At 39.8% G+C, this 24,321-nt stretch overlaps 1 protein-coding gene across 5 annotated transcripts in view; it reads right to left on the minus strand.

Moving 5' to 3' along the window:
* olf413 (DBH like monooxygenase olf413) overlaps nucleotides 1–24,321 on the minus strand; it is a 945,383-nt gene that overhangs the window by 794,308 nt on the left and 126,754 nt on the right. The window contains exon 2 of one of the 5 annotated variants that reach the window (XM_067787441.1): nucleotides 16,793–16,979. The exons of the other annotated variants lie outside the window; for them this stretch is intronic. The gene's annotated coding sequence lies outside the window, so the exon portion shown is untranslated. The remainder of the gene's footprint in view (nucleotides 1–16,792; nucleotides 16,980–24,321) is intronic. 5 annotated transcript variants of the gene reach the window in all.

Below are 24,321 nucleotides of genomic sequence, written 5' to 3' on the forward strand. Positions count from 1 at the left end.
AAATAGCGAAATGAGTGCCCAGGGACTTCCGTACCAAATTTCATTAAGATACCTCAAAATTTACTCAAGTTATCGTGGTTGCGCACAAAACGAAAAAGCGAAATTGCGAAAGTTTACTATGGATGCAATGTACGCAAGTTAAAGCGGGTTGTAAAAAAGCGAGTAATTAATCAGTGGATTAAACAAGATTTCATTTAATGTAAATTAGTTCTTAAGCGGTTGTACAAGAATATATCAATATGCGGATGTTTACAATGAACTGGCATTTCATTTTCTTCTTTTACTTCATTCCATCATTCGTTGGAATTACAAAATATAAGTGAGTTGCCATATGGGCGCGAATATACCGGCCGCCTTGAACGACCATTACAAGTTCAAAATTAATTTCAAATATCAATAAATTATATGTCAAAAGTTAGATTAATTACAATTTATACATCATTTCTCGTCGGCAAAGGCGCCAGCTTTGCTGCGGGTCGCATCAATTCACCGTCTGCTGTCTTCAGTCTGACTAAGCGTACTAAACCATCTGCGCCCGGGTGACACTGAATCACTCGCCCAAGTCGTCATTTAGTGGGTGGGGTATTTTGATCATGTATAACAACCACGTCATCTTTCTTTAGATTTGAAGACGGACCATTTAATTCGTCGCTGCAAGTTAACGAGGTATTCGTTTCACCATCGAGACCAAAAATGTTGTCGCATTGCGCTGATAGCTTGCCACCGCCGATGTAAGGCCCCTGAGAAATGATCAGTGTACGGTTCAGACAGCGCTTTAATTGGTTCGCCAATCAAAAAATTACCAGGCGTGAGAATTTCCAAATCATCAGCATTAGCATTAGCAGAAAGCCAATATAGTGGAAGAGAGTTGACACATGCTTCCACTTCCGTCAATAGCGTAGAAAACTCTTGGTAAGGTAGTAGTTGACTACCGAGAGTACGTTTTATATGGTATTTCACTCTCTTCACCCCTACTTCCCAATAACCACCCATATGTAGTGCGCTTGGCGGATTAAACTGCCATGTTACTTGCATGTTTGCAAAATATGATTTAAATCTTTCATCACTTATACAGCGTTGGTAAGCGGTGTATAACTCCCATTTGGCACCAACGGAATTAGTTCCGTTGTCCGAATATACGTGCTGACAATAACCTCTTCCATTTACAAATCTTGAAAAAGCAGCAATAAATGTTGGGGAAGAGATATCTTCAGCAAGCTCAAGATGCATCGCACCAGTACTCATACCAATGTAAGCCTTACATGATTTAGCACCTCTGCTTGGAGTGTACTGTGGTATATATCAAATATGATGAGTTTCGCTAATGTTTAGTTCTTCGGTAGTATTATCGAGTGTTTGATGTCGGCGACTGAAGCATGTTTTATTCGGCCGCCAACACGAAGAATTCCGTCAGCATCCAAAAACGGTTGAAAACGAAGTAAACTACTTCGTAACGCAATTTGTTTGTTTGACCTGCAAGAAACAATTTCTTTTGCGAAAGCGTTAGTTTGGATTTACTTTACCAATGTTTGTTCGTGCGTGATGAATTTCGTTACTAGTAAGAGCGCCATTAATGCGATGGCAGCTAATTGTTCGCAAGTTTTTGACGAAATGAAGAGCGCATGCCGTAACTCGTTTGAGTTTGATGAACGAGTTATACCTTGACAGCAGTTCCTACTCGTCTGCGGTTTTGGTGAGATGTGATGTAGACTTTAATGAACGCAATTCAGAACTAACAACTTTGTTCTGTTTTTTCAGTGGTTCCAAATCTTCTTCTGCTTGATGCCGCCACTAGTCTTCCCTTTCAACCAACCAACTCGGTCCTTGCCACCATATATAATGTGCAAGTAGATTCGATGGAGTCATACCTCTGGAGGCGCAATCAGCTGGATTGTGTTTTGAGCGGACGTGTCTCCAGCACTCAGGGGCTAGAACTTCTTGCACGGCAGCCCGCGATTCGCAACAAAGACTGACCATCGACTTGACCCTTCACCCATGCTAGCGTTATAGTAGAGTTGGTCCACGCATATAACTTAGTCATATTACAACCGAAACTTAACTGCACCTGCTTAACGAGTTTAGCGCCTAAATGAGCTGCGCATAATTCTAGACGTTGGAGTGTGGTGCTTTTCAAAGTTGCTACCTTAGCGCGAGCGGCAACTAAAACGATCTTAAATTTCCCCTCGGGTAATTGCGTACGGCAATAGAGTACAGCGGCGTACGCACGTGCTGATGCATCACTAAAAACGTGATATTCAGCATGATCGACGATGTGACTTGTACCGATCCAACGATTTAGCTTAAGAGTCGTAAGTTTAGGAAGCTGCCGACAGTGCACGAGGCACTCTTCAGCAACAACCGTAGGCACAGGTTCATCCCAATCAACATCTGCTCTCCAGATACGTTGAAACCAAATTTTGGAAATAATGGTGTAAGGTGCGATTAATCCAAGCGGGTCGAAGATCGTACTTGAGTCTGACAGAAATATTCTTTTCGTAAGAACTGCAGACAGTGATGTCAGATTCACTGCAACCCATAAGCAATCATCACTCGTGTTCCAAATGGTTCCTAAGGTTCGTACTTCATCGCTGTCAGCCAACAGGTGTGTGATTTGCTTCGATGCACGCGGTATTTTGTACCTGATCTCGTTGCAACTCGTAGCCCATTTCCGTAACTCGAAGCCAACGCTCGACAGAACCATAATTACATCATTTTGTAGCTTGACGAGCTGGTCTATAGCATAGGACATGACATAGAAGGTCATCCATGTAAAAGTCGCGGCCGTTTGCTTGTGAGCTTCACCGGCATCTAAAGCGGTTTGGTGTAAAGAGCGTACGGCTAAGTATGAAGCCGCTGCGACCCCGTAGGTTACGCGGAGCATGCGATGGTCTCGAATGGGTTGCGTTGACGCATCACGCCAGACGATGCGTTGATAGTAGTACCCCAGCGGGTTAGGGGGTCAGAATATACCCGCGGTAGGTATGCCTGTCGTAAGAGGCGACTAAAATACCGGTTTCAAGGGGCTGTGTAGCGCAACCCTTCAGGTTACCAGCACAATATATAGCTTCTCCAAACCCAATTGTCAACCTCACCTATCCACGGCAAATCCTGTTTCACTAACAGACGAGGCTCTGGCGACCCCAAGCTCCGCGCTAGCACCTTAATGGTGCTGTGGTACCGGAGCGTCCCGGTTCTGTATCCGGCAAAGGACCATCACATCGATAACACTCCCCAAAGTCTTCGGGGAGCAACCTTATCGTTACAACAACATGCGTTGATAGTCGGTATGTTCTTCAGAGACGCGCACCAGCCGCTACATTTTCTCGACGTCAGCCATCATTCGTTTGTCTATGTTTGTCCAGGAAAAATTTTCGTTTGTCCCCACCTTTTGTTAAAAAGTTATTTCAAAAAAAAAAAAAAAATCGTGTGTGAAGTTGGCACCTCCATTCGCGAGTACTTAAAAAAATCAAATGCCATTCATTTGTCCATCGTTTGTCCACGTTTGTCCAGGAAAAATTTTCGTTTGTCCACCTTTTGTTAAAAAGTTATAACAAAAACATTTTTTTTTTCGAAAAACCCCAAACAAATTTTTTGTTTCGCTTTATTGTGCTAAATCGTATGTCCATCGTTTGCCCATCGTTTGTCCAGGTTTGTTAAGGAAAAATTTTTGTTTGTCCACCTTTTTTTAAAAAGTTATTTCAAAAAAAACAAAAATCATGTGTGAAGTTGGCACCTCCATTTACGAGTAATTAAAAAAACCAAATGCCATTCGTTTGTCCATCGTTTGTCCACGATTGTCCAGGAAAAATTTTCGTTTGTCCACCTTTTTTTAAAAAGTTATTTCAAAAAAACAAAAATCGTGTGTGAAGTTGACACCTCCATTTACGAGTAATTAAAAAAACCAAATGCCATTCCTTTGTCCATCGTTTGTCCACGATTGTCCAGGAAAAATTTTCGTTTGTCCACCTTTTGTTAAAAAGTTATTTCAAAAAAACAAAAATCGTGTGTGAAGTTGGCACCTCCATTTACGAGTAATTAAAAAAACCAAATGCCATTCGTTTGTCTATCGTTTGTCCACGTTTGTCCTGGAAAAATTTTCGTTTGTCCACCTTTTGTTAAAAAGTCATAACAAAAATTTTTTTTTTTTTCTAAAAAACCCAAAAAAATTTTTGTTTCGCTTTATTGTGCTAAATCGCATGTCCGTCGTTTGCTCATCGTTTGTCCACGTTTGTCCAGGAAAAATTTTCGTTTGTCCACCTTTTGTTAAAAAGTTATTTCAAAAAAACAAAAATCGTGTGTGAAGTTGGCACCTCCATTTACGAGTATTTAAAAAAACCAAATGCCATTCGTTTTGTTAAAAAGTTATTTCAAAAAAACAAAAATCGTGTGTGAAGTTGGCACCTCCATTTACGAGTAATTAAAAAAACCAAATGCCATTCGTTTGTCCACGTTTGTCCATGAAAAATTTTCGTTTGTCGACCTTTTGTAAAAAAGTTATAACAAAAATATTTTTTTCCAAAACCCAAAAAAATTTTTGTTTCGCTTTATTGTGCTAAATCGTATGTCCGTTGTTTGCCCATCGTTTGTCCATGTTTGTCCAGGAAAATTTTTCATTTGTCCACCTTTTGTTAAAAAGTTATTTCAAAAAAAACAAAATAGTGTGTGAAGTTGGCACCACCATTTACGAGTAATTAAAAAAACCAAATGCCATTCGTTTGTCCATCGTTTGTCCACGATTGTCCAGGACAAATTTTCGTTTGTCCACCTTTTGTTAAAAAGTTATAACAAAAATATTTTTTTTTTTTTTTCAAAAATAACCCAAAAAATTGTTTGTTTCGCTCTATTGTGCTAAATCGTATGTCCGTCGTTTGCCCATCGTTTGTCCATGTTTGTCCAGAAAAATTTTTCATTTGGCCACCTTTTGTTAAAAAGTTATAACAAAAATTTTTTTTTTCGAAAAAACCCAAAAAATGTTTGTTTCGCTTTATTGTGCTAAATCGTATGCCCGTCGTTTGCCCATCGTTTGTCCATGTTTGTCCAGGAAAAATTTTCGTTTGTGCACCTTTTGTTAAAAAGTTATTTCAAAAAAACCAAAATTGTGTGTGAAGTTGGCACCTCCATTTACGAGGAATTAAAAAAACCAAATGCCATTCGTTTGTCCATCGTTTGTCCAGGAAAAATTTTCGTTTGTCCACCTTTTGTTAAAAAGTTATAACAAAAATTTCTTTTTTCGAAAAAACCCAAAAAAAATTTTGTTTCGCTTTATTGTGCTAAATCGTATGTCCGTCGTTTGCCCATCGTTTGTCCATGTTTGTCCAGGAGATCCACCTTTTGTTAAAAAGTTATTTCAAAAAAACAAAAATCGTGTGTGAAGTTGGCACCTCCATTTCCGAGTAATTAAAAAAACCAAATGCCATTCGTTTGTTCATCGTTTGTCCACGTTTATCCAGGAAAAATTTCCGTTTGTTCACCTTTTGTTAAAAAGTTATAACAAAAATTTCTTTTTTTGAAAAAACCTAAAAAAATTTTTGTTTCGCTATATTGTGCTGAATCGTATCTCCGTCGTTTGCCCATCGTTTGTCCAGGAAAAATTTTCGTTTGTCCACCTTTTGTTAAAAAGTTATTTCAAAAAAACAAAAATCGTGTGTGAAGTTGGCACCTCCATTTACGAGTAATTAAAAAAACCAAATGCCATTCGTTTGTCCACGATTGTCCAGGAAAAATTTTCGTTTGTCCACCTTTTGTTAAAAAGTTATAACAAAAATATTTTTTTTTTTTTCGAAAAAAAACCCAAAAAATTATTTGTTTCGCTTTACTGTGCTACATTGTATGTCCGTCGTTTGTCCATGTTTGTCCAGGAAAAATTTTCGTTTGTCCACTTTTTGTTAAAAAGTTATTTCAAAAAAAAACAAAAATCGTGTGTGAAGTTGGCACCTTCATTTACGAGTAATTAAAAAAACCAAATTCCATTCGTTTCTCCACGTCTGCCTAGGAAAAAATTTCGTTTGTCCACCTTTTGTTAAAAAGTTATAACAAAAAATTATTTTTTTCGAAAAAACCCAAAAAAATTTTTGTTTCGCTTTATTGTGCTAAATCGTACTCCGTAGTTTGCCCATCGTTTGTCGATGTTTGTCCAGGAAAAATATTCATTTGGCCACCTTTTTTTAAAAAGTTATTTCAAAAAAACAAAAATCGTTTGTCCAGCAAAATTTTCTTTTGTCCACCTTTTGTTAAAAAGTTATTTCAAAAAAACAAAAATCGTTTGTGAAGTTGGCACCTCCATTTACGAGTAATTAAAAAAACCAAAAGCCATTCGTTTGTCCATCGTTTGTCCACGATTGTCCAGGAAAAATTTTCGTTTGTCCACCTTTTGTTAAAAAGTTATAACAAAAATATTTTTTTTTTTCGAAAAAAACCCAAAAAATTGTCCGTCGTTTGCCCATCGTTTGTCCATGTTTGTCCAGGAAAAATATTCATTTGGCCACCTTTCGTTAAGAAGTTATTTCAAAAAAACAAAAATCGTGTGTGAAGTTGGCACCTGCATTTCCGAGTAATTAAAAAACCAAATTCCATTCGTTCGTCCACGTTTGTCCAGGAAAAAATTTCGTTTGTCCACCTTTTGTTAAAAAGTTATAACAAAAAAATTTTTTTTTCGAAAAAACCCAAAAAAAATTTTTGTTTCGCTTTATTGTGCTAAATCGTATGTCCGTCGTTTGCCCATCGTTTGTCCATGTTTGTCCAGGAAAAATTTTCGTTTGTCCACCTTTTGTTAAAAAGTTATTTCAAAAAAACAAAAATCGTGTGTGAAGTTGGCACCTCCATTTACGAGTAATTAAAAAACCAAATGCCATTCGTTTGTCCATCGTTTGTCCACGTTTGTCCAGGAAAAATTTTCGTTTGTCCACCTTTTGTAAAAAAGTTTAACAAAAATTTTTTTTTCCAAAACCCAAAAAAAAATTTTTTTCGCTTTATTGTGCTAAATCGTATGTCCGTTGTTTGCCCATTGTTTGTTCATGTTTGTCCAGGAAAAATTTTCGTTTGTACACCTTTTGTTAAAAATTTATTTCAAAAAAAACAAAAATCGTGTGTGAAGTTGGCACCTCCATTTACGAGTAATTAAAAAAACCAAAAAATACAAGTACACAATCGAACTGATCGCAAAAATACAACTAAATGCCATTCGTTTGATCATCGTTTGTCCAGGATTGTCCAGGAAAAATTTTCGTTTGTCCACCTTTTGTAAAAAGTTATAACAAAATTTTTTTTTTCCAAAACCCAAAAAAATTGTTGTTTCGCTTTATTGTGCTAAATCGTATGTTCGTCGTTTGCCCATCGTTTGTCCATGTTTGTCCAGGAAAAATTTTCGTTTGTCCACCTATTGTTAAAAAGTTATTTCAAAAAAACAAAAATCGTGTGTGAAGTTGGCACCTCCATTTACGAGTAATTAAAAAACCAAATGCCATTCGTTTGTCCATCGTTTGTCCATGATTGTCCAGGACAAATTTTCGTTTGTCCGCCTTTTGTTAAAAAGTTATAACAAAAATATTTTTTTTTGTTTTTTTTTTCAAAAATATCCAAAAAAAATTGTTTGTTTCGCTCTATTGTGCTAAATCGTATGCCCGTCGTTTGCCCATCGTTTGTTCATGTTTGTCCAGGAAAATTTTTCATTTGACCACCTTTTGTTAAAAAGTTATAACAAAAATATTTTTTTTTTTTTTCGAAAAAAACCCAAAAAATTATTTCTTTCGCTTTACTGTGCTACATTGTATGTCCGTCGTTTGTCCATGTTTGTCCAGGAAAAATTTTCGTTTGTCCACTTTTTGTTAAAAAGTTATTTAAAAAAAACAAAAATCGTGTGTGAAGTTGGCACCTCCATTTACGAGTAATTAAAAAAACCAAATTCCATTCGTTTGTCCATCGTTTGTCCACGTTTGTCCAGGAAAAATTTTCGTTTGTCCGCCTTTTGTTAAAAAGTTATAACAAAAATATTTTTTTTTTGTTTTTTTTTTCAAAAATATCCAAAAAAATTGTTTGTTTCGCTCTATTGTGCTAAATCGTATGTCCGTCGTTTGCCCATCGTTTGTCCATGTTTGTCCAGGAGATCCACCTTTTGTTAAAAAGTTATTTCAAAAAAATAAAAATCGTTTGTGAAGTTGGCACCTCCATTTCCGGGTAATTAAAAAGCCAAATGCCATTCGTTTGTCCACGTTTGTCCAGGAAAAATTTTCGTTTGTTCACCTTTTGTTAAAAAATTATAACAAACATTTTTTTTTCGAAAAAACCCAAAAAAATTTTTGTTTCGCTTTATATGTGCTAAATCGTATGTCCGTCGTTTGCCCATCGTTTGTCCACGTTTGTCCAGGAAGAATTTTCGTTTGTCCACCTTTTGTTAAAAAGTTATTTCAAAAAAACAAAAATCGTGTGTGAAGTTGGCACCTCCATTTACGAGTAATTAAAAAAACCAAATGCCATTCGTTTGTCCATTGTTTGTCCACGATTGTCCAGGAAAAATTTTCGTTTGTTCACCTTTTGTTAAAAAGTTATAACAAAAAAATTTTTTTTTTTCGAAAAAAAAACCAAAAAATTGTTTAATTCGCTTTATTGTGCTAAATCGTATGTCCGTCGTTTGCCCATCGTTTGTCCACGTTTGTCCAGGAAAAATTTTCGTTTGTCCACCTTTTGTTAAAAAGTTATTTCAAAAAAACAAAAATTGTTTAGGCAGAATACCTAACTTTTCCGCATCTGATTGCATCCCCCCAATGCAACTCTGCAAATCGATACTCGATACTCGTTTTAATGTATAACCACCCACACCATCACCGCCACATGCATGTGCATGCATGTACATGTTGGATTTCAACAGCCGTCAGCACGCATCTGCCTCCAACGATCTCTGCCGTTCTGATCACAATAAATTCAGGTAATATTGTAACCAACTAATTCATATAGTTATACAATAAACCACATATATTATAACGAGAAATCTCGTCTATTTGATTATTTTCTATTCCATACACCTATTCCCACTGAGATCGACCCCGGTGCGCCCACCTACCTCCAGGAGCACACGCACCCCGGCCGAACATTTGGTCCATCTTCACCAGGAATTGGAAAGTGCACCTAAATTACAGTCCACAACAAAGCATCATAGCTGACCGCACACATTTTAAGAATTCCTCACAAAAATTCATCAGGAAAAGTATTTTGCTCACCAACAAAAAGTCTATTATTTAATACCAGCGTCAAAACACTGAGCAAGCGACAGCCAGCGGAAGCCACTGCAGTACACAAGCTACTTGCCACATAATCACCAGAACAGCAAACAGCCACAAAGTAAGTGCAATATTTCTTGCCACAATTTTTTTGGTTATAAAAAAAAAATAAATAAAACAGTCTAAAAAATAAATATTCTCAGTGCCATACGCGTAGTGATTTGGTATTAAGTGCGAAAAGTGTAAAAAAAATTAGTGACGAAAAGAAGGAGAAGTCCAAACGCGTAACATTAACGCTTTTAATTCCTTGTGACTATCTGGCCTGTCCCCCCACCAGCGGTAAGGCTCTCCGGACACAGCACAAGGAAGAGGTACACATAACCTCACTTTCACAGAAAATTTCACGCCATTCGATTTAAATTTTCTTTTTGCATCACTTTAATTTCACTAGTTTCTTAATAAATTTTCGCACAAGATTTATTACACGTTTTTACACTTTTCGTCGAGTTCATACCAGCGCGCGCACTTATTATACAATACAATTTAACTTGGAAGTGTCATTTGTGTCGCTTCCCCCTGATCCCTGTTTTACAGCACAAATAACCTGCAAAGTCAGACAAAAATAAACAAATTAAAAGTAATAATCAATTCTGCGTAATTTAATAGTTGTTGGTTGGGTGATTCGCTCAGGTTTTCAAGTTTTATATCCCTTGATTAATTCGCTTTACACTTTTCAACCATGAACATGGACTCTTACATTAGATTGGCCGATCGATTAATCGAATTCGAGGCCGATTTCAATGATATCAATGCGGCCTGCATACTGTACACACTCTTACAATACAGCAAAAAGAGTTGCAAGCTAAGTGGGAAAAAGCAGAGAACGCCCTAGAGGAGTTGCTTGGCTCTGACACGCTCGACGCAAAGAAAATTGAAGCGGTCAAGATCAAGCATAAAGCGGCATATGCCGTATTCCTGAGATGCATGTCGAACATGGCTGAACTTCAGCCAAATTGAAGGAGGAAAAGGATAGGGCAGTCAAACCTGAGGGAGAACGCGCGCGCGAACACAGTATCCGCCTGCCAGCTTGCGATACTGAGGTATTCAAGGGCGACTACCTATCTTGGCCAACGTTTCGTGACCTGTTCACGGTCATCTACAAAAACAACAGTCGCCTAAGCCCGGTAGAAAAGTTGTTCCACCTTAACCAAAAAACCCAAGGTGAGGCAAAGGACATTGTCAAAAAATGTCCCTTGACAAATGAGGGCTTCGAAACAGCCTGGAAGAATCTATGTGAGAGATACGAGAATAAACGGATTCTCGTAAACTCACAACTACAAATTTTGTTTAATCTAAAAAAGATAGATAGCGAGTGCGGCAGCTCTATCAAAACCTTACAGCGCGACATAAATAATTGCTTGGCATCTTTAAAAACACATCAGATCGATGTTTCAAATTGGGATGCGATTATTACCTATTTATGTTCGACAAAATTACCTGAAAATACGTTGGCTCTATGGGAGCAGAGCATTGACCACAAGACGGACATATCCAAGTGGGAGGATATGGACAAATTCTTGTCAAATCGTTTCCAGACACTTGAAACTGTGTCTGGTTTTACAGGGAATGCCACTTCTAAAGTGCAAAAATCAAACACGTCGCGCCAGTCGACGGAAAACCCTACAAAACACTTGGTGCTTTTCAAACCAAAGTAACCAAGCAAACAACAAAATCAATGTGTAAAATGTGCAAATCTACGGAGCACAGATTACGCAACTGTTCACGTTTTTGCGATCTAAACCCGGTAGAAAGGATTAAATTCGTCAAATCCACAAATGGCTGCCTGAATTGTTTATCCCCAGGACACACAGTGACGAGGTGCACCAGTTCATACAACTGTTCCAAATGCCACTCTCGTCACCACACGCTCCTGCATGCGGACACACTTCAGCAACCGGCGGTACGAAATCCCTTCAAAGATGCGGATAATGTCCCATCAACTTCGGCACAGGCAAGGAAAAGACAGGAATCGGGACAACCACCTTCCTCTGCGAATCAGAATGTCAAATCCTGCCATGCCAATTCCAGCACAGGCGTGCTATTAGGAACTGCTCGCGTACACATTCACCATAATGGTACCGACTTCTCCGCGCGGGCATTAATTGATTCTGGGTCTGAATGTTCCTTTCTAACTGAAAGACTGAAACGCAGAATCAATTTGCCAGCGAGGAAAATGCATGCCCATGTTTCAGGCATCACAAATGCGGTGTCAGCTCAGGTGAAAGAAGCATCCAACATCGAACTACGTTCACCAGTGGATCCCTGCTTCAGCCTGACTACACACGTACTAGTTCTAGCGAAACTCACTGGGAATCTTCCATCCTGCCATATCAACGCAATGACTATGCAGGCATTCCCAGACTTGGTTTTGGTAGACAAGAGGTTCTACGTCAACGAAGACGTAGACCTCATACTTGGCGGAGACATATATCCCCAAATTATAATGAACGGTATAAAAAAGAATGTGCTAAACACACTCTTAGCCCAAGAGACAGTGTTCGGTTGGATACTGACCGGTCGTATCGAATCACCTAATCCAACGAAGAGCATTATGTCTTTCTACAACGAGGTTGCGTTAGACAACCAACTCAAAACTTTCTGGGAGGTAGAAAATGTACCCAAAAATAAAATATTAAATGAAGATGAAAGGTACTGCGAACAACTATTTAAAGAAACAACGCAGCGAAGTGAGAATGGAAGGTACACCGTGTCACTACCATTCCGGCAGGATTACCCTAACAATATTAACTTAGGACCATCCCTGAAGCGTGCATGCTCTCAATTCTTCCGAAATGAGGGGCGGCTAAAAAAAACCAGATTTAGGTAAGGAATATGTTCGGGTGTTGTCAGAATATGAAACGCTCGGACATATGGAAAACTTGAAAAGAAATATGCCATCCGACGATTCGGATCATTACTTCCTGCCCCACCACGCCGTTATTAAAGCGGAAAGTACCACCACAAAGGTACGCGTAGTATTCAATGCCTCGAGCCCTACGGCCAACGGTAATAGCCTAAACGATATTCTCCTCCCAGGCCCAGTTCTACAAACCGATCTACCCATCCTTATCTTACGATGGAGACTATACCGTTTCGTCTTCAATAGCGACATCGAAAAGATGTATCGACAAATTTGGGTGAACGAAAATCACACCAAATTTCAACGTATTGTGCATCGCACTTCCCCGAATGACCCTATTAGTCTTTACGAATTAAAGACGGTTACCTTCGGAGTGAATTGCGCTCCATATCTCGCGATAAGAACGCTCCTATGTAGATGACGTGTTAGCGGGTGGACATACGATCACATCGACTATTAAAGCCAGAGATGAAATTCGTCAAGTCCTACACTCAGCGGGCTTTCCACTTCGCAAATGGACATCCAATTCAGAGGACATTCTAAGGGACATCCCCAAAGCAGACCTGCTCAATGAAAACTTCCTGGCATTCGAATACCAGTTCAGTTAAAGCGTTAGGCATTCGATGGAATGCCCTCTCCGATTTATTTTATTTTAAAGCAGGGACGCTGGACAACGGAAAACATTACGAAGAGAGCGATACTATCAGCAATCGCCAAATTTTTCGATCCCTTGGGATGGCTGGCACCAATGGTCATTGTGGCAAAAATACTCATGCAGAGTATTTGGTTGGAAGGCACCGCTTGGGACGAACCAGTATCTACCAGTACGCTGGAACGATGGAAAACCTTCACCGACCAATACCTTGAAATCGATAAAATCAGGATATCTAGATGGGTCAACTTTTCTCCAGGAACCGACATCGAGATCCATGGATTTTGTGACGCATCCGAGAAGGCTTATGCAGCAGTCATTTACATGCGTGTCAAAACGGATGATAATGTCTGCACAAACCTACTCCTAGCCAAAACCCGAGTAGCCCCAGTGAAAACTCTTTCTCTTCCACGATTAGAACTTTGCGGAGCCGTGCTGTTAGCGGAAATCGCCGAATCAATTTTCAGGAACCTTAAATTGGGGCCAGTGAGAATTCACCTGTGGACGGATTCAACGATCGTCCTCGCATGGATAAGGAAACCGCCCTGCTCCTGGTCCACTTTCGTCGCACATCGTATCACCAAGATCATCGACACGGTCGGAAATAAGGACTGGTTGCACGTGAACTCAGAGTCTAACCCAGCAGATTTAGGTAGCAGAGGATTACCGGCGTCTGAATTGGTCAACAATTCGTTATGGTGGCAGGGACCTTCTTGGCTGCAAGAAGACACTTCCCAATGGCCAGCACAAGAAAGTGACTACATCACCTCCGTAGAAGAAAAGAGGGCGAAGACCTGCGCAACAACAACAGTAAATACTACCGATGTTCTCCAACGGTTTTCAGACCTACCTAGGGCTTTACGGGTGCTCTCATACGTTATGAGGTTCTACCGAAGAACTCACCCCAAAACAAAAAAAAGCATTTCAGGCCAAGTCACCGTTAATCTCTCCTGATGAAATCAAATCAGTAACCCAACTCTTAATTAAAATCTATCAGAAACAACATTATAGTTCCGAATATAATGATCTAAAGGCCGGAAAACCAATTGGAGGGAAAAGTGCAATACTCTCACTTAATCCCTACTTAGACCAAGATGGCATCATTCGGGTAGGAGGGCGACTCGGGGCGTCAAAGGACTTAGATTTTAATGAACGCCACCCAATCCTCCTCCCATACAACTGCAGGTTATCCCGTCTTACAGTCCTAATGTTTCATCAACAAAGTCTGCATGGGGAAAATCAAATCATGTTGCGTCTGATACGCACCCAATACTGGATACCTAACATCAAAACCATGATTAGGGAAACAATTCATAATTGCAAAGTTTGCACGATACACCGAAAGCGTGCTCAGACCCAACGTATGAGTATTCTCCCTCGTGAACGCACGACACTCAGCCGTGCATTCACGAATACTGGAGTCGACTTCGCCGGACCCTTCGACATTAAAAGTTACCGCGGCAGAGGGTGTCGACTATCCAAAGGCTATGTCTGCCTTTTCGTGTGTTTTTTCACACGAGCGATTCATCTGGAGGCCACTACTGACCTCAGCACCCCATCATTTCTTGCGGCTTTTGCCCGTTTTATATCTAGACGCGGATGTCACAAAAACGTCTACTTCGACAACGGTACAAACTTTGTCGGAGCTTCACGATCCCTACGATCGGAATTCAAAACTTTCATTTCACAAGCCCGAGACAATGCTGTCTCGAAGTACAGCCACCAATCACTCACTTGGCATTTCATCCCTGCGGGCGCTCCCCATATGGGAGGGCTGTGGGAGGCTGGAGTGAAAAGCTTCAAAAGCCATTTCAAAAAGATAGCCTCACCACACAAATTCACCTTCGAGGAATTCCATACCCTCTTGTGCCGCATCGAGGCATGCCTGAACTCGCGGCCGCTCAGCCCGGCGTCCAATGACCCGACGGACCTAGAGCCGCTCACCCCAGGACATTTCCTCACTGGCAGCCATCTACTGGCTCCGCCAGAGCCGGATGCGAGTGAGAGCCCTGCCTCGATGATCAATCGGTGGCAGAAAATCAAAGCCCTCCATCATACTTTCTGCAAGCGATGGAAAACCGAATATCTCACCGAGATCCAGAAACGATACAAGTGGAAACATCCACAACCTAATCTAAAACCCGGAGACCTAGTTGTTATCAAATAGGACAACCTCCAACCCAACGAGTGGAGAATGGGGAGAATCGTCAACACACACCCAGGCTCTGATAACCGTGTGCGTGTTGTTGACGTTCATACAAACAAGGGGCAAACCACTAGACCAATTACGAAATTGGTACTCCTTCCGTCCTACGACAAGGAGGATTAAATATAAGGGGCCAAAGTCCGCCTTACAAAACCCTAAAAACCAAAACTCTTTTTCCTCCAGCTACCTAAAATCAGAGGCCTACGGTGGTTATAGCATAGAAAGCAAATTAAGGAACCCGCGTCTTCGTGTCTCTCTATCCCTAAGCCTGCGTTTCTCCCGAGCCATATATTATAATCAACCCCCCGGTCTCATGATGGTGCGAGTCTACCGGAGGGGAATTCAAAACGTACTACGCGATGGCAATGGGGAAAGGGAGCGCGGGACATAAAGACGCGTTCAACCACGCGCCGTGATGCCCCGCTATCCCTAGGCTTGTGTCTCTCCCGAGGACCGAATTATAATCAACCCCCCGGTCTCGTGATGGTGCGAGTCTACCGGAGGGCGATCCTACATCTTCTTTTTTTTGTTCTCTACCCCCGGTCTCGTGTCGAGTCTACCGGAGGGAATCCTACACCTGACTACTGGTGGGCAGTGGGGAAAGGGAGCGAGATGCACGAGGACACGGGAGAGCTTACCAAAAGCTCGCAAACAAAAAGCATTTTTTCTATGTTTTTTTAACAATACTAACCGGGAGCCCCCTGAACAGAAAACCCCACAATTCACTCGCTCACCCAGAGCGATGACACCAGAAAATCCCCAAGTTCACTCGCTCACCCCGAGCGAGGACACCAGAAAATCCCCAAATTTACTCGCACACCCTGAGCGAGGACACCAGAAACCATACCACTCACTCGTTATCCCATAACGAGGACACCAGAAAGCCTACCGCAGAAGGGCGAACCCTTTTGCCACAGAAAACCTTTGCACTCGTTGGCGCGCAATGAGGCCCGTTGCACGCCTAACGCAGATGAGAAAAAACCCATCTGTCCCAGATATTAGCAGTTTTTAAATTTTTTATATTTTGAGAAATTATGAGAATTATGTCAATCCGAATATTCTAAATTAACGGTTTATCCGGAACGCTTCCATGAAGACTTAAAAGGACAAGAGCTTTCCGAGATTTCTGCATAAACGGGTGAATACTCCTTGTTTAGCAGGAGGGCACAGAAGTTGGACTCTTCTGTCCAAGTTAGGGTCGGAATACAGAGTTCTAAGGCAATAAGTCATTTTCTTTTATTTTTTTGTCAGTTCATTGCGGCTGCTGCGTAGAGTATCGCTCTATCACAAAATATTTTTCGAAAAAAAAAAAAACAAAAATTCCCATTGCAGGAGTAGCACAAAAACGTCCTATTTCAGAACTGGGTTGAGGAACGCCGTATCTCCGAATGCGTTTCATTAACTTAACTTCCCTTATGTCAAAATGCACTGAACTTATGCTGAAATAGGAAGTTTTCGAAGCAAATTTTGAGATAGTGTATTTTCGTATAAAATTCTAACGTACGGCATTCTTCAAACCATTTCTGAAAGACTGACAAAACCAATATGACTTTATCAATTCACGAAATATTTAGTAGAAAAATGAATTATTTCCCCAAAACCTTTGGCATTTACAAATTTATTATCACTACTAATATACTACCTGGTCGTTCGGCCCATTAAATTTTTAACTACCTAAGATACTTGTCTACTACAATTTCACTGAAGGGGATTGAATTATTCCCCGTTTCCCTACTTCGTACAAGTAACCCGTCCAGATTGCTCATCGAAGAACAAACCTCTAGTAATTGATTTAAACTCACCCTCTCTTTGTTCATTGACTGATAGCTGCGTTTCGTGAATGGATGTGTAACTCGTTCCAGTGCACCACCAGATAAATTGGGTACTTCCGGATCCTTGATCTCATCCATTTTCATTGGTTTCATAACGTCCGCAAGGAATTGTGGAGGCATATAAGCGTCACGTATTTTACCGGGAAGCTAATGACACCTAAATTTATTGAAAAGGAAATATGAAGTTTTCCATTGCACATCTTCATTTATGTAAATACGTTTACATCATCTATGAAAGCTCAAATCACATATAAAACGTTTTCCACTATGGAATGGTTGGTTGGAGCTTTCACCGGCGATATTTTAGACTACAATTATACTACCAATGAGCTCCTGTTACTGAAGTTGGTTGAGAAACCACATTTTTGATTCCTGCCCCAAAATCATGCCAATGTTATCGCATAAATTGAAAACATCAATTAAAATATTATAAATTGGATTATTCGACTGCGAGATAATAAATTGATTTAAGAGAGCTTCATTGTTTCTTCATTTGTTAGTAGAAAACAAACTGCAAGTGTATTGGCCAAAAATATGCTATGTGCCTTCTGAATTTCCTCAAAATCTAAAATCTCAAAATCTAAATTAGCTTTCTAATACATCGACTTGTGTATAATACTGCAAGTTGTCAATGACAAACATTAGTTGATTTAAGAGATTTGTCAATTTCGTGCTCCCAGGTGTATTCATCTTTGAACAACGTATATTATTGTTCCATATCATATGCAATTCAAATTGAGTCCTTTTATCAAGAGCAAAAATCGAAATAATACGTTACAGTGCTCTATCACCGTGGGCGTAAATAATAAATGGAGTGGCCAATTGATTTTATAACTTAATTGCATATACTGCAAGTAGTTATGTTCCAATTCTTTGGCGTTAGTACCCCGAATAAGCGGTTAACAATACTCAATGAGAAACGTTCCAAATCATCCGACACCCCAACGCCATGGGCTGCTGATTCGAAAGCTTTCACAAAGTCATGTACTTTATTCTCATTATATTCATCTTTGCCAATAATGTAGGTCAGGCGCAAAAACTCCAAATATAATTCGCCACGATAAAAAAAAAAAAAATTCTTTCATCAGTTTTTATTGTTGCACCAAATCAGCCTGTTTTATAGCAATTTCAGATCAACGTGTTGTTACATACGTTTTCTTTATTTCGTTCACAATAGTTTCATAATGCTGTACATTTAACTCCTCGTCATTTTGCAGCATTTTTATTTTACCAAAAATATATGTGCTCCTTTCCATTGCTCAACGAACTATATACAAAAAAAAGAAAAAAAATGCCTGGGTTGCAAAACTTCTTAACTCATTTTTTTTTTCTTAAATTATAAAATAAAAATTTAGATTTAGCTTGATTTCAATAAGTCTATCGATAAAGTCTAACCACACAAAATGCAAAAAAAAGCGACTTCTTAATTGAAGAGATATCTACCAACGATGTGGCCGAATCAGAGCTTTTGGAAGTTACAGAAACTGAGCCGATAAAAGTGCTGGATATTATCACATCTCAAAGCACACCAACCGCAAGCAATATCAATGATGGTAATTTGGAACCATCAGGCAGTGCTACCACAATACTTAGCGAAGGTGAAGCTGCTCTGATCAAACGTTTCTTACGTGGTGAAGTTGACTTCCCAGAACATTTTACCAAACTTGAGCCGGGTGATGAAGAGGATGATGTAGATAAAGTCGAGAGATACAGATAAGCATCTATATTTTCTAGCAATTGCTGCTCATTTAGACCCACATGATCGTGATCAATGGATACGTATAGCCGACGTACATATATCAAGGGGCAATGCGCAACGCGCGCGCGCACTTTATACCAAAGCTATTAAGGCAAATCCGAAAGATTATGATTTACGTTTACGTAAAGCACTTATGCTCGAAGAGATGGGTGAAACACATAATGCCATGCTGACTCATTTGCATATGATACCACATATACCATCTCCAGAAACAGACTTATGTTCACAGGTTGCCAAGTCTGTTCCCCACCATTTCCATGGTATGTCCAAACATGCTATCGCTCTTGAAGCTATGGATAGTGCTTACAGAATTTTACACTCGAAGATCTCAACCTCTGTATGGATTTGCTAATCTTTAATAAATCATATGCCCTATTATTGCGTTGTTTACGAGAACACACTGCGCTGGAACTGGAAACGCAGCGAGAAAATGATTTGGAATTGATATTCTTTTGTATTATACCCAATGATTTTATACCGGATTTTCGTGCAAAAATTTGTGTTAGTCTAATACATTTACAAGCAAATAGGTAATTGGCTACCTCATACAAAATGTACATGAACATATGGCCGGCAAAAAATGGTCCAATACAGATGAGTCAGATTTGTCATTGCCGGACAGTGTACTCCTTGGAATGCGCCATTTATGCTGCGTGTTGTGGCAATAAATGCAACGCCACCGCCATTCACCTGAAAAAATAAGAAGAGAAAAGACAATTTAATTAATAAAAGGAAATAAAATGTGACAATGAAATTAAATATAAAGTCTAATCTACACCATACTTACCGCATGCGTTTTTTCAATGGAAATGTCATAGTTTTTTTTTCACGTCACGTACCGTTTTGACAAATTCACCACGACCATCATCGCATATACCTGTTGATATTGGAACGAGAAACGAAAAGAGTTACCATGCTCGCTAACTCGACCCCGAACGGTTCTTCCAAAAAAAAAAAAAAAAAAAAAAACAAACCCAAGATCGACAATATTTTTTTGAAAATTTATTTTTTTTAAACTAATAACACAAATCCACTCCATGAAAATAAAAACAAAACCAAATCAAATTGAAACCAAAATGCTCACATCTCCACGCTCATTTAACGATCTAATGCATCCGAGTTCGGTGCAGGGACAATGAAGCGGACGAAGCATACCGCTTCGGGCAATCCCAGCACCGAAACGGAAGCAATCCCATATGCCCATTTAAGTGGGCTACCAAACTCGAAACGGTGGTCATAGTGCGGGCGCACACACGGCATTGGAACGCACCGTGGGTTGGCCGCCGCCACCACAATATGCCCTCGAGGCTCGCATAAAACCTCCTGTACCACTCGTTAGTGTTCCCACGCAGGTGAACCGCAAGAGGCGTCCGCAGAGCTCTGAGGACACTGGGGTTCACGCGCCTCAACCCTTCCGCCACCGCCTGCTGTACCAGCTCGTCCGGCGCGTGGCAAATATAGGAGCCCCTCCGCCGCTCAGGATATCGGACATCCGTCACGATGTGTATGGGCTCCTCATCCCCAGTTTCCAACCTTACTATGAGCAATTGCCTCGGTTCCATCTGAAACAAAAAAAAAAAGGAAAAGAACCATTAGGACAAATACTCAAATGCGTTATAAGTAGCTCCTACTTACGTCCTTCCACGTCGGTTGTTGCTTAAATATTGACAAAGAAGTAGAAGGCAAGTACTCACCACAACCTTCCAGTAACGGGTCCTTAAAGTCCCGGTTAAGCGTCTATAGCGTAAAGGAGTCAGGGCTGCCATAAACCCTTATAAGCACACGTCACACATAACTTTTGCGTGTATAATCCACAAACACCATAATTTTCCACGAGATGGCAACCCACGCAACATAACAACGGCAGCCTCATTAGTGCTGTCAGACTAAGGGCGGATACCGAACACTAAATAGACAAAATCAGTACCGAAAACCGCAAAACATCACAATCGGGACTGACGCGTTTTTGTATTTTTACTCATGTGGGCGTCTCATGCAGTAACAACTAGTCATACACAACAAAGGAACTCAAAAAAAGGGGGAAACAAAACAAAAAAAAAACCTCTCCTTGCACAAAAATTTCACATTTTTTTTAACAAAGAAATTTGTTGTCGTCTCTTTTTACCTTGTCCGTTTTTTGGGTACTGTTTTCTGGCTGGGGGCAGGACTTGTTGTTTTTCAACAACAAATATCACAAAAGGTCATTATAAAGGCTCGGTGCAAAAACCATCCGAGTCCCGAAAGTAAAGAATCCCGACATAACAAAATCCCGAAATTGAAAAAAAAGCCAACTGTTTCTACCGGCCTAGTGTGCTACTGCCCCAGTGACCTAGTTTTTTTTCAAGGGCAAGCAAATACATATATGTATATATATACTCGCACACCACAAATTCACCATACCAGCTGTCAGCTAACCAATAAATACACGACAGGGTTGCATGCTATCTCAAAATGGTACGTGCAGATAGAACGCATCGTTGAGAACGCATCGCCAATCTGCATGCAAGCACCGGCAGTTGGTACACTTTCGAATTTAAGTACGAACTCACCTCTTTTAACATACGTTTTGTAATAAAACACCGCCGTTTCACCCAACCAACCTCACGGTCACTCGCCCTGGCACCTCAAAAGATGCTACACCTCATCCAACAAAAAAAAAGGCCAGTCGCCGCGAGAGCGACACGATACACTAGACGCTGGAACGGAGACCTCGGCCTCTTCGTCCAGCCCAGAAAAACCTAAACAAAAATAATGCGAGTCTGGAACGGAGACTTCGGCCTCTTCGTCCAACCAAACAAAAATAATGCGAATCTGAAACGGAGACCGCGGCCTCTCCGTCCAACAAAAAAAAAATGTTTTTGCCTGTCTGGAACGGAGACCTCGGCCTCTTCGTCCAGCACGATGGACCTTCTACGTCATATCACTTCATGGATTCTATTAATATCTAAGAATTATGTATAACCAAAGGCAAGAAATATTCACTTTCCTCCACTTCTAATGTTTATTTTTCATCCTAGCTTAGGTGGCATGTTGCGCAAGTCGGGCAGGACTCCCGGTCACCCGCGACGCTGGCGAAATACGCAATTTAGGTTAAGTTTAGTTTTAATGCAAACGTTTTTCTCGTTGCTTTTCAGCGGTCGGAGATCGGTGGGGGTAAAACGATGTTGCGTATCGCAAGGGGGGGCCGGCATGTTTAGGCAGAATACCTAACGTTTCCGCATCTGATTGCATCCCCCCAATGCAACTCTGCAAATCGATACTCGATACTCGTTTTAATGTATAACCACCCACAGCATCACCGCCACATGCATGTGCATGCATGTACATGCACGCGTATGTGTGCTTTTTGTCAGCACTCACGCATATGCATGTCGGGGTTGATGTGTGGGTGCTTTCCCCTTCCAAAACGGAGGATTTTGCGGGTCAACGGTTGTAGCTTTCAATACAACCGGCCTCTTGGATTTCAACAGCCGTACAGCACGCATCTGCCGCCAACGATCTCTGCCGTTCTGATCACAATAAATTCAGGTAATATTGTAACCAACTAATTCATATAGTTATACAATAAACCACATATATTATAACGAGAAATCTCGTCTATTTGCTTATTTTATATTCCATACACCTATTCCCACTGAGATCGACCCCGGTGCGCCCACCTACCTCCAGGAGCACACGCACCCCGGCCGAACAAAAATCGTGTGTGAAGTTGGCACCTCCATTTACGAGTAATTAAAAAAACCAAATGCCACTCGTTTGTCCATCGTTTGTCCACGATTGTACAGGAAAAATTTTCGGTTGTCCACCTTTTGATAAAAAGTTATAACAAAAATATTTTTTTTTTTTCGAAAAAACTGAAAAAATTTTTTGTTTCGCTTTATTGTGCTACATTGTATGTCCGTCGTCTGCCCATCGTTTGTCCTTGTTTGTCCAGGAAAAATTTTCGTTTGTCCACCTTTTGTTAAAAAGTTATTTAAAAAAAAACAAAAATCGTGTGTGAAGTTGGCACCTCCATTTACGAGTAATTAAAAAAACCAAATGCCACTCGTTTGTCCATCGTTTGTCCACGATTGTCCAGGAAAAATTTTCGTTTGTCCACCTTTTGTTAAAAAGTTATAACAAAAAAATTTTTTTTTTGAAAAAACCCAAAAAAATTTTTGTTTCGCTTTATTGTGCTAAATCGTATGTCCGTCGTTTGCCCATCGTTTGTCCATGTTTGTCCAGGAAAAATATTCATTTGGCCACATTTTGTTAAAAGTTATTTCAAAAAAACAAAAATCGTGTGTGAAGTTGGCACCTGCATTTCCGAGTAATTAAAAAAACCAAATGCCATTCGTTTGTCCATCGTTTGTCCAGGAAAAATTTTCGTTTGTTCACCTTTTGTTAAAAAGTTATAACAAAAATTTTTTTTCGAAAAAACCCAAAAAAAATTTTGTTTCGCTTTATTGTGCTAATTCATATGTCCGTCGTTTGCCCATCGTTTGTCCATGTTTGTTCAGCAGGAAAAATTTTCGTTTGTCCACCTTTTGTTAAAAAGTTATTTAAAAAAAACAAAAATCGTGTGTGAAGTTGGCACCTCCATTTACCAGTAATTAAAAAAACTAAATGCCATTCGTTTGTCCATCGTTTGTCCACGATTGTCCAGGAAAAATTTTCGTTTGTCCAACTTTTGTCAAAAAGTTATAAAAAAATATTTTTTTTTCGAAAAAAACCCAAAACATTGTTTGTTTCGCTTTATTGTGCTACATTGTATGTCCGTCGTTTGCCCATCGTTTGCCAATCGTTTGTCCAGGAAAATATTCTTTTGTCCACCTTTTGTTAAACAGTTATTTCAAAAAAAAAAAATCATGTGTGAAGTTGGCACCTCCATTCGCGAGTACTTAAAAAAACCAAATGCCATTCATTTTTCCATCGTTTGTCCACGTTTGTCCAGGAAAAATGTTCGTTTGTTCACCTTTTGTTAAAAAGTTATAACAAAAACATTTTTTTTCGAAAAACCCCAACAAATTTTTTGTTTCGCTTTATTGTGCTAAATCGTATGTCCATCGTTTGCCCATCGTTTGTTCAGGTTTGTCCGGGAAAAAATTTTGTTTGTCCACCTTTCTTTAAAAAGTTATTTCAAAAAAACAAAAATCATGTGTGAAGTTGGCACCTCCATTTACGAGTAATTAAAAAAACCAAATGCCATTCGTTTGTCCATCGTTTGTCCACGATTGTCCAGGAAAAATTTTCGTTTGTCCACCTTTTTTTAAAAAGTTATTTCAAAAAAACAAAAATCGTGTGTGAAGTTGGCACCTCCATTTACGAGTAATTAAAAAAACCAAATGCCATTCATTTGTCTATCATTTGTCCAGGAAAAATTTTCGTTTGTCCACCTTTTGTTAAAAAGTTATAACAAAATTTTTTTTTCTTTTTCGAAAAAACCCAAAAAAATTTTTGTTTCGCTTTATTGTGCTAAATCGTATATCCGTCGTTTGCCCATCGTTTGTCCAGGAAAAATTTTCGTTTGTCCACCTTTTGTTAAAAAGTTATTTCAAGAACACAAAAATCGTGTGTGAAGTTGGCACCTCCATTTACGAGTATTTAAAAAAACCAAATGCCATTCGTTTGTCCATCGTTTGTCCACGTTTGTCCACGTTTGTCCAGGAAAAATTTTCGTTTGTTCACCTTTTGTTAAAAAGTTATAACAACAATTTTTTTTCGAAAAAACCCAAAAAAATGTTTGTTTCGCTTTATTGTG

Source organism: Eurosta solidaginis, chromosome 5 (assembly GCF_040869045.1).
Source record: "Eurosta solidaginis isolate ZX-2024a chromosome 5, ASM4086904v1, whole genome shotgun sequence".
Lineage (NCBI taxonomy): Eukaryota > Metazoa > Arthropoda > Insecta > Diptera > Tephritidae > Eurosta > Eurosta solidaginis.